This window comes from Mastigoproctus giganteus, chromosome 12, assembly GCF_048544385.1.
Source record: "Mastigoproctus giganteus isolate SK-2022 chromosome 12, ASM4854438v1, whole genome shotgun sequence".
Taxonomy (NCBI): domain Eukaryota; kingdom Metazoa; phylum Arthropoda; class Arachnida; order Uropygi; family Thelyphonidae; genus Mastigoproctus; species Mastigoproctus giganteus.
In genome coordinates, this window is record NC_143586.1 from 36,229,588 (window position 1) to 36,246,055 (window position 16,468).

Sequence of the window (16,468 nt, forward strand, 5' to 3'; positions counted from 1 at the left end):
GGAAATCAATTAACTGCCAACTCTTAAACTACCTAGAAACCTTCCGTCTGATCAACGATCGCCAGTATGGATTCAGTCAGAGTCGATCCACTGGTGATATTCTGGCTTATGTTACCCATTTATGGACTAATTCAATGGAAAAGTTTGGTGAAACACAAGTAGTTGCTCTTGACATCTCTAAGGCTTTCGGCCATGTTTGGCATAAAGGTCTTCTAAACAAGCTTCCATCTTATGGTTTGCCAACTGTTTTTAGTAATTGGTTATCTAGTTTTCTCTCTGATCGCTCACTGAGGGTGATGGTAGATGGCTCTCTGTCTTCTAACTTCTCTACTAATGCCGGTGTCCCCCAAGGTTCAGTTCTTTCCCCCACTCTTTTCTTCTTGTATATTAATGACATTCTTCCATTGACTGGAAATCCTATCCATAGTTTTGCCGATGACAGCACATTGCATACCACTTTCCATTTTGAGAAACCTTGTCCTTCTCAATCAGCTTCAACTTCTTGAAAATCTGCTACCAATTCCTTAAATGCCAATCTTCAGGTAATTCTCCAGTGGGGCAAAGATAACTTAGTCGATTTCAACTTTCAAAACTCAGTCTTGTCTTATATCTCACAAAAAGGATTCTTCTGCTCTTATGCTTATCTTTAGTAACACTCCAATTTCTAGGCAAAATAATATATCTCTTTTGGGGATTACCCTGGCTTCTAATCTCTCTTGGCACAAGCACATTACAAATATTGCTTCCTCTGCATCTAAAAAACTTGGGTTTCTCTTTTGCTCTCGGCGTTACTTTTCTTCCAAACAGCTGCTCACTTTGTATAAATCGCAAATCCGCCCTGCCGTGAAAATTGCTCCCACATCTGGGGTGGTGCTCCCAAAACCTCTCAGGCTTCTTGATTCTATTCAGAAGAGGGCAGCTAGGTTAATTAATGATTCATCTCTAACAGAGTCTCTCCACTCGCTGTCTCATAGACGTACTGTGATACTACAGATACTTCCATGGGCACTGTTCTTCTGAATTGGCTTCTATAATTCCCGCTCTCTCTTTCAAAACAATCCGAACACGTGCCGCCACCAGCCAGCATCCATTTACTGTCAAACTCCAAACTCAGAGAACCAACTTTTCATCTTCTTCATTTATTCATTCAACTGCTGTTTTCTGGAACAACCTTCCTTCATACATATTTCCTGAAAATTACAGTCTACAGAAGTTCAAGTCCAATGTCAACAAATATCTTCTTTCGTCTTCTTAACCTCCAACCCAAGCACGGTACTAAGTACTATAGGTTCTAATACCTTTCGTGTTTGGGGTTACATAAAAAAAAAAAAAAAAAAAAAAAGAGATGGGAGCATTTTTTCAAGGCGGAGCATCAATAACACCCTGTCCCAAGAGATATCATCAAAACCCCTTAAAAATCAATGGAAATGCCAAGAACATATTTAGGAATTGAATCTTTAAGCAATTTAACCAAAAATTTTAAAGCATCCTCTGTACCATGACTGCGAGTAAAGCCATATTATTTGAGAGCCCCAAACTTTTGCTGTGAAAGCATGAGTTCATAGACCTTACTCAAATCCGGAAGAATAGCATCCTTCCAAGGCAAGGGAAAAATTCCTTCAAGCAGACATTAACATTAGTAGAGGCATATAATGCAAGAAAGCAAGCTTATACAGCATCAGCCAAAAAAAAAGAAAAAGAAAATACCCTTCCCATTTCAACCATCCATTCGTTTCAATTGTTTGTCTAGTTCTGCCTTAAATTTATTTAAGCTATCAACTACCACAACGACAGATGGAAGTTTGTTCCAGCGATCAACTACCTGCTGGCTAATGGGAAATTTCCACACATTTTTTCTACAACTGTTTTTCCTTAATTTGAATTTATGTCCCATGAAGTTCGCAATCCGAGCAAGAGTAATAATCCCATCAGAATTGAGCCTGCTCAACCCATTCAAGACCTTATACACCGCAATCAAATCACCTTGCAGGTGCCTAGTCTCCAGATGCTGCAATTTGCAGAACGTAACCCTTTCTTGGTAAGAGGACCCCTTCATTCCATTGATAATCTTGTAGCCCTTCTCTGTACTTGCTCAAGCAACTCTACATCCAGTAGCGCAGTTACCCTTTTTCAGGCCCAGAGGCAAAGCACATGTTCGGCCCCTACTTTATTAATGAAAATTGCAAAAACAGGAGACAGCCAAAGACACTGGGTCCCTAAAGGGCCCGGACACAGAGGAAATTGCCTTGCCTGCCTACATGGTAGCTACGCCACTGTCTACATCCTTACTAAAATAAGGCCTCCAAATCTGTATGTAGTACTTAAGGCGTTGCATTGCCAATGCCTTATACAAAGAGATAATCACCTCCTTTTCCCTACTAGCAAAATTGCTGAATATCATTGACAATGATATCATTGACACCCTATGACCTGCTCTGGCAGCCTGTCTACACTGCTCACAAAACTCCATATCTGACTGCACAATTACTCCCAGGTATTTTTCGTTTTCTTCAACCCTAAATGTAGTACCACACAGTTGATACGTTTCTCTTGGGTTACTTCTACCCATATGCAGTACTTTGAATTTGTCAACCTTAAACTTCAGTTGCCACTTCTCAGCCCATCTGCCCATCTTTTCTAGATCCTGTTGCATTGCACAGGATATAGAAAAGATGGGCAGATGGGCTGAGAAGTGGCAACTGAAGTGGCAACAACCCTACCAACCTTAGTATCATCTGCAAACTTGGATGAGCCCGTCACCACCAAATACGAAGGATGCGGAAAGGTCAGGGAATGACCACCGCATATCCCCGGAGCAATATGGCCTTAGTTGCTAATGCTCCTAAAAATCAAATAACAAACAAACAAACAGCAAACTTGGATAGTTAGTCTGATTTAACTTCATCAATATTATTGATAAATATACAAAACAACAGTGGGCACAACACCGAACCCTGGGGGATTCCACTAATAACATTAGTCCACAAAGAGCAGCATCTACTGATTACCAGTCTCTGTCTTCTCCCACTCAATCTCGCTTTTATCCATTGCAGCAAGTTTCCCTTAAAACCATACTGCTCCAATTGGTACAGTAGTCTTCCATGTGCAACAGTATCAAAAGCTTTCCAGAAATCAATCCAAGTATATGATATCAAAATTATTTTTTGCATCCAGTTCCTTTGTAACCACATCATAATATCCAATCAAATTTGTCAGAAAAGACTTCCTCTTAACAAACCTATGCCATGTCTGAATTATTACTGCAGTCTTGTTTAGATGATCCTGTGACTCAATTATTTTCCCTGGAACAGAAATTAAACTAAAAGGTCTGTAATGATTCGTGTCACCCTTTGATCCACCTTTGTGAATTGGGATCACATTTTCACATCTCCAGTCTGTGGGGACTTTCCCTGAGTCCAAGGATGCTCTCATAATTATGGCTAAGGGTTTGCTTGCTTCCTTTGCTGCCTTCTTTAATATAACTAGATATATCCTATACACCCCTTGTACCTATCTTATATTTAACTTCAACGATTTCTCCTCACTTTGCTCTCAGTTATTGCAAAATCATTGTGCTCCTTGTTAGAGTTTAATAAGCTTTGATCCTCCACTTCCCTATAGAATTGCTCATGTGTGAATGTAGTTCAAAATACTCATTCAATTTGTCAGCTATCTGAGCAAGATCATCAACAGTCAAACCATCGATATCAAGCTGACCAATCTGATTAATCCCCTTCCTTCTAGAGTTTATATAAGTAAAAAAGTCCTTGCTGTTTTTCTTACCATCCTTTGCCAAAGATTTCTCGTAATCTTCCTTTGCTTGCCTAACCTCATTTGTTATGTTGTTGTTGTTATTTGGTTTTTAGGAGCATTCAGTTATTGCAAAATCATTGTGCTCCTTGTTAGAGTTTAATAAGCTTTGATCCTCCACTTCCCTATAGAATTGCTCATGTGTGAATGTAGTTCAAAATACTCATTCAATTTTTCAGCTATCTGAGCAGGATCATCAACAGTCAAACCATCGATATCAAGCTGACCAATCTGATTAATCCCCTTCTAGAGTTTATATAAGTAAAAAAGTCCTTGCTGTTTTTCTTACCATCCTTTGCCAAAGATTTCTCGTAATCTTCCTTTGCTTGCCTAACCTCATTTGTTATGTTGTTGTTGTTATTTGGTTTTTAGGAGCATTAACAACTAAGGCCATATTGCTCCAGGGATATGCGGTGGTCATTCCCTGACCTTTCCGCATCCTCAGTATTTGGTGGTGACGGGCTCCAACCCCGGTCTAATCAAGAAGCGTGTGCTACGCACTGCTGCTCCTTCCCACCTCATTTGTGACTTGATTACAGACTAGCTTATGTCTGCCATAGCCTTCTGTGTCACTTGATAATCTGTATGCATCCCAAGCATTTTTCTTCTCTGCCACTAGTCTCGCATACTTGGATTTCAGGAAAACTTTTGACACTGATGTGCATGGAAGACTACTCTACAAATTTGGGCTGAATGGTATTAAGGGTAAGTAGTAGTAGTGGTATGTGATGCAAGAAAGCAAGTGTATGAGCTTATTCAGCATCAGCCAAAAAAAAAAAAAAAAAATCATATCATTCCCTCCAAATGCCTGTCCAGTTCCTCCTTAAATTTATTCAACCTATCAACTTCCACAACGACAGATGGAAATTTATTCCAGCAATTAACCACCCACTGGCTAAAGGCAAATTTCCGCACATCTATTCTACCAATGTCCTTTCTTAGTTTGAATTTATGCCCCCTTAGGTTCGTAATCTGAACAAGTGGAAGGATCCCATCAGAATTCAGCGTGCTCAACCCATTCAAGGCCTTATATACCTCAATCAGATCACCGTGTAGGTGCCTAGTCTCCAGCCCCCAGCAATTTGCAGAACTTATGCCTCTATTGGTAAGAGGATCCCTTCATTCCCCTCACCAATCTTCTTGCCCTTCTCTGTACACACTCAAGCAAATATACATCTTCCTAAAATGAGGCCTCCAGACTGTGTACACAGTACTCAAAGCGTGGCCTGATCATTGCCTTATTCAGAGGGACAATCACCTCTTTTTCCCTGTAAGCAAAATTCCTATATATCATTGACAAAACCCCACGACCTGCCCTGGCAGCCTGTCTGCATTGCTAAGAAAACTTCATATCTGACTGCACAATTACTCCAAGGTCTTTTTCATTTTCTACCACCTTAAGTGTAGTACAACACATTTGGTACGTTTCTCGGAGGTTACTTTTAACCAATATGCAGTACTTTGCATTTGTCAAGATTAAACTTCAGTTGCCACTTATTAGCCCATCTGCCCAAATTTTCTAGATCCTTTTGCAGTAGCACACTGTCATTAACAACCCTGCCAACCTTTGTATCATCTGCAAACTTCGACACTAAGCCTGATATACCTTCATCAATATCATTGATAAATATACAAAACAACAGTGGATTCAACACCGAACCCTGTGGTATTCCACTAATAACATTAGTCCACGAAGAACAGCACCCATTGATTACCACCCTCTGTCTTCTCCCACTCAACCATCCTTTTATCCATTGTGGCAACTTACCCTTAATACCATTCTACTCCAATTTCTACAATAGTCTTCCATGCACAACAGTGTCAAAAGCTTTCCTGAAATCCAAATATATGATATTATTTTTTGCATTCAGTTCCTTTGTAACGACATCATAATATCCTATCAAATTTGTCAGACAAGACTTTCCCTTAACAAACCCATGCTGTGTCTGAATTATTGCTGCAGTCTTGTGTAGATGATTCTGCAATGCATTTTTAACCAGTGACTCCATTATTTTACCCGGAACAGAAGTTAAACTAACTAGTCTGTAATTACTTGCATCACCCTTCGATCCCCTTTGTGAATTGGCGATACATTTGCACATCTCCAGTCCTTGGGGTCCTCCCCCGAGTCCAAGGATGCTCTCATAATTATGGCTAAGGGTTTGCTTAGTTCCCTTGCTGCCTCCTTTAATATAACTGGATAGATTCCATCCACCCCAGGTGCCTTTCTTATGTTTAACTTCAACAATTTCTCCTCCACTTTGCTCTCAGTTATTACAAAATCATTAAGCACATCGATATCAAGTGGACCAATCAGATTCATACCCTTCCTTTTAGAGTTTATATAAGTAAAGAAATCCTTGCTGTTTTTCTTAGCATTCTTTGCCAAAGAATTCTCGTAATCTGCCTTCGCCTGCCTAACCTCCTTTGTGACTTGATTACAGACTAGCTTATATCTGCCATAGGCTTCTGAGTCGCTTGATAATTTATATGCATCCCATGTATTTTTCTTCTCTGTCACGAGTCTCATTAGTTCATTTGATAACCATTTAGGTCTAAACCTTGAACATATTTCTTAATAGGTATTACACTTTTAGTAGCTTCTACGATTAATTCCTTTAATGCACTTAGAATTTACTGTTGGTAACATCGTCAGTTGATCCCACTGTACAGAATTTAAAAACTGTCTGAGACCACTGTACTCACCTTTACAGAAGGAAAAACCCTTTCCTTTACCCCTGATGGTAATTATATCTTTAAATAAATCCCATGTCAGTACACTGTGATCACTGCCACCTAGTGGTTCCTTTATCTGCAAATTCTTAATACACGAATGATCACTACTGATGACCACATTAGGAGTATTACCCTCTCTGGTTTCCCTTCAAACATGCTTCTGCAGAAAACAATCATCCAATAAATCCACAATAGTCTTACTAGTGTGTGAGTGACCAACCCACAAATTCCAGTCAATATTTGGGAAGTTAAAATCCCCCATTATAAGACATTCTAATTTACTAGCCCACTCTATTTCTCTGTACAATTGTTCATTGTACTCATTCGAGTCATTAGGCCTACAATACACTCCTACTCTTATTTTTGCTTTTGCAGTGCTATGTCACACCAAACGACTCAACAGTGCACTGTTCATCTATATCAACTGGATGCACTTCTTTTCTTCAAATAGGCCTCTGGGGTTGGGTATATTCATACTATGATTTTTAGCGTTTCTCACCAACCATTGAAGTAAAAGCGAAAAACCAAAATCTTAAAAAGTTTTGTATTTAAATTTACAATAAATTTACAGTAGATCAAACAAAACAAAATAGGTGTGATTATACAAAACTGATAATAAAATACTGAATTAAGATAAAATAAAACAATTGTAGTTTACAGTGAATGTACAAATAAAATGATAATAAAATACTGAATTAAGATAAAATAAAACAATTGTAGTTTACAGTGAATGTACAAATAAAATGATAATAAAATACTGAATTAAAATGCAATAAAATATACTAGATTAAAAGTGCTAAAATACTAATAACTGAAGCTTTCAAAGGCTTCTGCTTTCTTTCTCAACAGTTTCTCAACTAAAACTTTTTAAGATTTTGGTTTTTCGCTTTTACTTCAATGGTTGGTGAGAAACGCTAAAAATCATAGTATGTACTTATTTTGATTTTATGTTTTTCTTAATTAACAACATGACACCTCCTCCTTTCCTATCCTGGTGAGAAATGCTAAAAATCATAGTATGCACTTCTTTTGATTTTATGTTTTTCTTAATTAACAACATGACACCTCCTCCTTTCCTATCCTGGTGAGAAATGCTAAAAATCATAGTATGCACTTCTTTTGATTTTATGTTTTTCTTAATTAACAACATGACACCTCCTCCTTTCCTATCCTGTCTACTGAACGGTAGACAGTATAGGAAAGGAGGAGGTGTCACATTATACTCCCATTATACTCCCCAAATTCCAATTCTGCATTTCTAATATCTGTGTGACACCACATCTCTGATTCCTAATATCTGATGTTACAGAATTTGAACCTGATTGGGCTACTAAGAATTGGAGGTCCAAGCCACAGTCTGCACTAGGTAATATTTTCACTGAAAAAACAGAGCTTTTCCATCTTTGACTGCACGTCATGTAGTCAATTTGATTGTGGTGCAATCCATTTGGGGATGTCCATGTATACAAATGTTGCTTAGGTTGGATAAACCATGTATTAGTAATCCTTAATCGATTTTCTTGACAGAACTGCACTAGGTGGTTTCCTGCCTCGTTCCTATCCCCCAGACCAAATCTACCAACAACCCTATCTTCTTCTGTGTCTCCCATTTTTGCATTGAAGTCTTCAAGAATGTACACAATATCTTTTTTTGTTGTTTGACTCAGTGAATCCTGAGCTTCACCGTAAAATAGTTCAATTTCATTTTCAATTGCATCTGTTGTTGGTGCATAGACTTGAAAAAATGTGACTTTAAGCAGTTTTCCATTAATGCAGATGGCCATTACTCTTGTCACTTACTGATCTATAACTTTCAACTGATCTGGCAATTCTCTTGTTCACTATAAATGCCACACCATTTCTCCTGATTTTTTCATTCCCAGAGTAGTAAACTATAAAATCATCTGACTGAAAGTAGCCATTTGCTATCCAGTTTATTTCACTTACACCAATTGTTGTTGTTGTTATTTGGTTTTTAGGAGCATTAGCATTTAAGGCCATATTGCTCCGGGGATATGTGGTGGTCATTCCCTGACTTCTCCGCATCCTCTGTATTTGGTGGTCACGGGCTCGAACCCCGGTCTAATCAAAAAGCATGTGCTACGCACTGCTGCTCCTGCCCACCTGGCTACGGAGGTGCTCACTTACACCAAGGATGTCAATCTTGGTCCTAACCATTTCACTCTTAATGATATCCAGCTTTCCATGATTCAAACTCTGAACATTTGATGTGCCGATCTTATGTGTTTTTGTACAGCGCAGCCTGTTCCTTCCATCATGGCCTTCCTGGGAAACAGGCCCCCCTGAAGGCTTTAACTAAATTGGGCATCCGTAACCACATTACTAGAAACGGGTTGTCACTCCTCTCCAGTGGCATGTTTGATACATTCCAGCCTGGTGATCTACCTTCAGGTATCATCTCTGATATATTTTTGAGCTTGTTCATAAAGTTTTCCAGTGAAAAATACTGAAGTAGGTCACCATGTATTTCTCCAGCGGTGGCACTATTATATGGCTGTATGGTCCTATACTGAATAAAAGTCTAAGTATTTAAAAATCTATATCTTTTCCAATATGGTGATATTTTGTCCTATAAGTAGATACAACTAATCAATGTGGCAAATCCCCTCCACCTAATTAAAGTCCCCTGTATCCATAACTTGTAGAATTTAAAAAGCAGCTCTTAAAACTTTCGAATACCAGCTCTATGCTAAAGTATAGGCAGCTGGAATTGGAACAAACAGGAGTGGGGAACCTTTTTACATTGAAAGGCCAAATTTTATTTAACCAAGGTACTATTAAGCCGCATGCTGAGAATTAAATATATACAAAACAAAATTATATTTTTGTAGGCATATTTAGAATTTTAATTACAGCCTGTTATTGTATGAGGAATTTAAACAAAAAAATTAGCAGAGACATTTATTTGTTCAGCAAAGATGATAACAAAACTAAAAATGAACTTAGACAACAAACCATTTAATGACTTTTTATGACTGCTTAATGCCAGATAGTAGTCTGATATTTGGTTCCAACATCGTTGAGCGTAGTTTTAATTGATCCTCCAAGTGAATATCTGTCATCTGAGATCTCAAGCTTGTTTTAATTTGTGTCATGTATAAAAATGTTAATCAACAACAGTTGGTTGTGCCAAAACCAGATAGCATGTTGACATAGACATGGGTATTCAACTGCATTTTTTCATATTTAAAGAGGATCCTTATTCACATCAAATACAGACATCAAAATATTATCATCTGAGACCTCAATTAATTCCATCTGTAAGTCATCAGGTGCTTTGGAGGCATCAATCAGTTGTGATTGAAAAGCTAGTTTCAGTGTGATATCATGTTTCTCAAAATCAGCAAACCTTTCATTGTATTCTTCAACAAGGGAGTCTAGAAGAGCTGTGTATTCTTTCATGTCGCATTTACTTAATGATTTGTTTGCATCCTGTTCATTAATTACTTTTGCCAGTTCAGGAAAGTGTTCACCTGAAAGTTCCAATCGGTTAAGCAAGGTTATGGAGAAGGTCAGGTTTTTCTGAAATGTCTATTTTAAACCACATATCATATTCAGATTTGGTTTTACCTCGCTTAAAAATATTCAGTTCATTTTTCTTTGACATTATATCATACAAAAATGCAATATCTCTGCAGAATTCCACTTTTTGACAATTCACACTGTTGATTCAGTTCCTGAAAAAAGCTTGTGATTTGTTTTTGCAAAGATAAAAGTTTGACATGTATTTGTCCTTGGGACAACCAGCGCACTTTAGAATAATGTGGCAGATCCACGCTGAATGTTTCATCATTAAGCTGAAGCATGTTACGAAATTGCCAATGTCATGATGTATTTACTCAAATGTAGTTTACAATACCTATAACTTTATTTAATGTCACTTAAAACAGTAGATTTGTCACACACATTCTGCTGAAGAATGCAGTGAAAGAAAATCAAAGTATCTGGATCTGGCAATTCTTTCTGTCGTAATGCAACAAATCCTTCATGTTTTCCCCTCTCACGGAAGGTGTGCCGTGTGTGCATGCACATACTAAATTACATAAATTCAGTTTCACTTCACGGCATTTTTCTTTTAAGATGGTGAAGATGTCAATTCCACATGTCCTGGCAGTAAGGGTATCCAAAGTCAATAACCCCTTGCGACAATGAAAATCTGCAGTTATAACATGAATAAAAAATAGCACCTGCACTGAGTCCATAATGTCAGTGGATTCATCCAAGGCGATTGAATAATAAATGTAATAAATGGCTTCGCTTTGACATATTACATGAAGTTGTTCTGTTATATTATGAGCTAATTCATGTTGCCGATTGGTTATAGTCTTCCTTGAAAGAGGTAGTTGTTTGTACTTATTAATCTTAGCTGAATCTAAACATCCACAACTTCAGCAGTGCATTCTTTTATGATTTCCACTTTGATAAATGGCTTACTTCTTCTTCCAAGTATATATGCCACTTCGTGTCACTTCAGTGATGTCAGTCCCGTGTCCTGACTTAGTTTTGAATACTTGTTGCTATTGCTGCTGCTTTCCATCTTTCATTTATCTTGAGCACAGACTGTCGAGGTTCTCCTTCTAGTTTAGCATATTTGTTGTTCCTATGAGTCGCATAATGCTTGATATGCATTGTATTTCTTCACTGATGCCAATATGGTATCACAGAGCAAACACATAATTTTATCATTCAATACAACAACACAATACTGCAATTCCCATTCTTCATTGAATGCTCTCTTTTCTTCCTTTAATGCTCTTTTCTTATTTCTTGACATAATGGGTTACCAGTAAAAATTAAAAATTAAAAATGAAATACACATATTGATTGACGATTCAGTTTTAAAGAAAATTTTAAAGGAGGGAACAATTTAAACTTTCAGACAGTCACTAAATATTAAAATGTAATCATTACTTTTAAATTTATTTAGGCCCAAAAAGTTTAATAGAAGCTGAGTGATAATGATTTAAATATTAATAGAGCAATGACATAAGGTGGGGTGAATGTACCTGACTGAATAGGATAGTATTGGAAAGGGAGCAGTAAATAGATTGATCAGTGAATAGGACTTTCAAAAAGACCTAGAAAGAGACCTACTCCCATCTCTGCGAGATGGGAGGGCATCTGTTATATTAGTCATTTAGCATTAGCTTTAGTAGAGGCATATGATGCAAGAAAGTAAGCTTATACAACATCAGCCAAAAAAACCCTTCCCATTTCACTGATCCATTCGTTCCAAATGTTTGTCTAGTTCTGCCTTGAATTTATTTAAGCTATCAACTTCCACAACAACAGATGGAAGTTTGTTCCAGCAATCAACTACTGATGGCTAAAGGCAAATTTCCACACATCTGTTCTACAACTGTCTTTCCTCAGTTTGAATCTATGCCCCCTCAGGTTTGTAATCCGAGCAAGAGGAAGAATCCCCTCAACATTGAGCCTGCTCAACTATTCAAGGCCTTATACACCTATCAGATTGCCTCACAGGTGCCTAGTCTACAGAAGCTGCAATTTGCAGAACTTAAGCCTTTCTTCATAAGAACACCCCTTTGTTCCCCTCACCAGTCTTGTTGCCCTTCTCTGTACTCGTTCTAGCAACTCTACATCCTTCCTAAAATGAGACTTCCAGACCTGTATGCAGTACTCAAGATGTGGCCTGACCATTGTTTATACAAGGGTTATTAACAACCCTGCCAACCTTTGTATCATCTGCAAACTTTGACATTAAGCTTGATATACCTTCATCATTATCATTGATAAATATACAAAACAACAATTGGCCCAACAGTGAACCCTGAGGGATACCACTAATAACATTAGTCCATGTAGAGCAGAACATTTGAGTTAGTCTGTTGTGTCCAGCCAAACTGTCAGTTCAGAACTGAGCAAAATTTCTTACACAGACTTGGCTCTAATTCTTGTTGAGTCAGTTTGCTATGTCTATAAAGAAACGAACTTCCTTCTGTGAGATTAGTGGGATATGAGTCAGTGCAAAGTATGGTATGATAAATGTAAGGAATTGTTACAAAATGTTTGAGCTTATAATTGGATTAATTCATCATTTTTGTGGCTATATGAGAGAGCCCTTTATTTATGCTATTTTCATTTAAGTTACCTGTACCTGTAACTGAATTTTATTGCTTGAAGACAGAACACTGTTTTCAGTTTGTTTGTATTTTAAAATTGTAATAATAGGAAGAGTATTATCAATAGCATTTGTTAAATTTTTATAAAATAAGTAGTTCTGATTTTGAAAGGTTATAAAATATAATTTTTTGTTCATCTGGACAGATGAACCCAATATAATTTGTTTTATTTTTATTTTTTATATTTGAAGAACGTCTATTTCTTCCTGTAAGCTGTTTTCTTGTATTCAATTTGGGTGATTTAGCTGGGAGAGTGGCAACGGGTTGGTTCTTGATGGTAAGTTAAATTTTCTTAATTATTATTGTTTAGTCCATTTACATACAGCTTCAAAAAATAGTTAGGTTAATTAAAACTGGAGGTACAGTTTCTGAAATAATTAAAACAATGATAATACTATAGTTTTAAGATACACTAATTGAGAAAATATCATACCAGTATGAAAGCATTGCGCTTAGCTGTTATTGTTTGAAAAACATTGATTTAAACACTTATACAGGGTGTTTCAGTTAAACGTTTCAGAACTTCTAAGAGGGGTAGGGTACATCCTGACAACTCGAAATCATATAGCAATGTGGGATCGGAAATGCTTTCCTGAAGCGGTGTTGTACACAGAAGCACCATAAAGAAAAGAGACCGTAAGTGAGAAATCGTTTTAATAATACATGAAAAGAAGCAAAAGGTACATGGATTAAAGTAAGTGTTCGAAGTTTCTTCCACGGGCTACAATGCACGTCTCACATCTCCGACGCATGGACATCCGAACATTCTGGAATACTCCAGGCGAATTTCGAATTTCTTGAACAAGAACGCCAAGTTAGTAGGATGGATGATTACACGAACGCAGAGTTAGTCGATATGCATTTGGCGTACGGGGCTGCAAATTGTAGTGGGCCAGCCGCACAGCGTTTGTACGCGGAACGATATCCGACGAGGCATATTCCCAGTCATAATTTCTTTGCAAGACTGCACCAGAGGTTAGCTGAGAGAGGTTCATTTGAAAGAGCTGACAGGGACAGGGTAAGAACAGCACGGACTCCAGCCGTCGAACAGAATGTGCTGCAGCATGTACAGGGGAATCCAAGAACGAGTACACGAAGTCTAGCAAACGCAGTCGGGGTTTCCCATTGCAGCGTCTGGAGGATTCTCCAAGAACAAGACATGCATCCGTTTCACGTGCAGCGTGTCCAGACACAGCAACCGGAGGATTATGCACCTCGTATTGCTTTCGCACAGTGGTACCTTGGAAAAAATGTGCTACAAATCCCCTTTTTCCTGCTGAAGTGTTGTTTTCCGATGAGGCATCCTTCACAAGGGAAGGAATTTTCAACACGCATAACGACCATATCTGGGCGGTCGAGAACCCGCATACAATACGACGTCGTGCAGCACAGATTCAATTTTCGGTCAATGTATGGGCCGGTATTATGGGAGATCACCTCATCGGACCTTACCTGTTACCGTGTCGTCTAACCGGACCTATCTACTTGATCTTTCTGCAGCAAGTATTGCCACAACTTTTGAGAGATGAACAGATTTCTGCATCGACGCAACAGACAATGTGGTTCCAACACGATGGAGCCCCTGCCCATTATAGCGGAGATGTTCGTAACTACCTGGATGTCACATTTGGTCAACAGTGGATCGGACGTGGTGGTCCTGTGCGTTGGCCTGCTCGGTCACCCGACCTATCATGTCTTGATTTTTATTTCTGGGGTCATATGAAATCGCTAGTTTATGACACCCCTGTTGACAATGCTGAGGAGCTGGTTGCAAGAATCGCAGTAGCTGCCGAAGAAATTCGAAATTCGCCTGGAGTATTCCAGAATGTTCGGATGTCCATGCGTCGGAGATGTGAGGCGTGCATTGTAGCCCGTGGAAGAAACTTCGAACACTTACTTTAATCCATGTACCTTTTGCTTCTTTTCATGTATTATTAAAACGATTTCTCACTTACGGTCTCTTTTCTTTATGGTGCTTCTGTGTACAACACCGCTTCAGGAAAGCATTTCTGACCCCACATTGCTATATGATTTCGAGTTGTCAGGATGTACCCTACCCCTCTTAGAAGTTCTGAAACGTTTAACTGAAACACCCTGTATATGCCAACATAAATTTTATTTTGTTTCTCATAATTTCACATTATTTTCCCTTCTCCCTCAATAAATTGATGTAACTGTTTTTATCTTTCAGAGGAGGATGAAATATTTGTGCATTTTTTTGTGCATGTGATTGAGTGCGTGAGTGAGCGGACAGGTGGGCATTAGGCAAGCAGGCAGGTTTGTGAGGCAGAATCACCTTATAATGAGATGAACATCATATGGGAAAAAAGGAAACAGAAACCATTACTATATGGGATGAGCCAAATAATCTATTAAGTAATTTATAAAGACTGTTCCAATAGGTGATATCCATCAATTGTCCATTTATATCTTGTGATAGAACTTATACATGGGATGACTGATAGAAAAATAGCCACTTTAAAACTCAAACCAGCTACATGATCATATTATTAAAGGCTCAATTATTAAATTGCATGCGACATGGATTGCATGCAATTTAAATATTTGTATTAGTATAAAAAATGGAAGTATATAAAAGAAAAGAACAGGGACAATTCATGAAGCTATTGTGCATTTGAATTAGTTGTTAGTGATTTTCTGGATATAGTAGTGCATTTGTTTTATAAAATGATTGAAACCATACAAGATTCCTGTGGAAGATTAAAAAAAGATGCAAAAGTTATTGATACACTCTAAGGAGAAGAGTTTTATGACATAGGCTGACAGACAACAAATGCTCTGAATGATTTTGTAGCCTTAATTAAGCTCTGCATTGGCATTTGTCTACTTTAAACAATAATGAAATGCTATTTAACTTGTTAAATGAGAACTTAAAAATTTTCTGTGCAATTAATCATAAGCTAAGTTACTGCTTAATTGAATTTAGCACGTTTATTGTTCCAGATCAGAAGTTATTGTTCTGCTGACTGTACATTTTGAAAGTTTATTTTTGCACTAATTTTTGTATAGGTGTAAATGTTCATTTGGCTTTCACTAAAATGTTTTTTTCAAACTTGGGTGACTTTATTTAATTTTGTACAAATGTTTTTGAACCTGAAGATGATCCTACTTAACCTTCATGAGGCAATTAGAGAAATAAAATGAAATTGATCTGGTATGGTGCTGGTGTGTGTGTGGCGGGGGAGAGATGATAATTGTTGCTGCCTGTCTGGTATCTGATTATTTTCAGAGCAACTCACTACAGTGAAAATTGCATAATTTCTTTAAAAGTGAACTTTTTTTTTATTGAATATATATCCTTTTTAAAAATTAACTTAATATACATTATTGCCATTTACAAATGGTAATAATGTTGGAAATGTAACCTCAGAAACTGTTGATAAATGAACCAGACCACACAAACATATATAATATAATAGCTTTGTGGAAACCATCTGAACTTACAAATTAATATTCTTTAGCATTTAGAAATATGTAGGTAGCTATGAAAAATACCTGGGGTGATTGTTGTTATTGTTATTTGGTTTTGAGGAGCATTAGCAACTAAGGCCATATTGCTCCGGGAATATGCGGTGGTCATTCTCTGACCTTTCCGCATCCTCCGTATTTGGTGGTGATGGGCTCGAACCCCAGTCTAATCAAGAAGCATGTGCTACGCACTGCTGCTCCTTCCCACCTGGCTACGGAGGTGCCTGGGGTGATTGTGCAGTCAGATATGAAATTCTCTGAGCAGCACA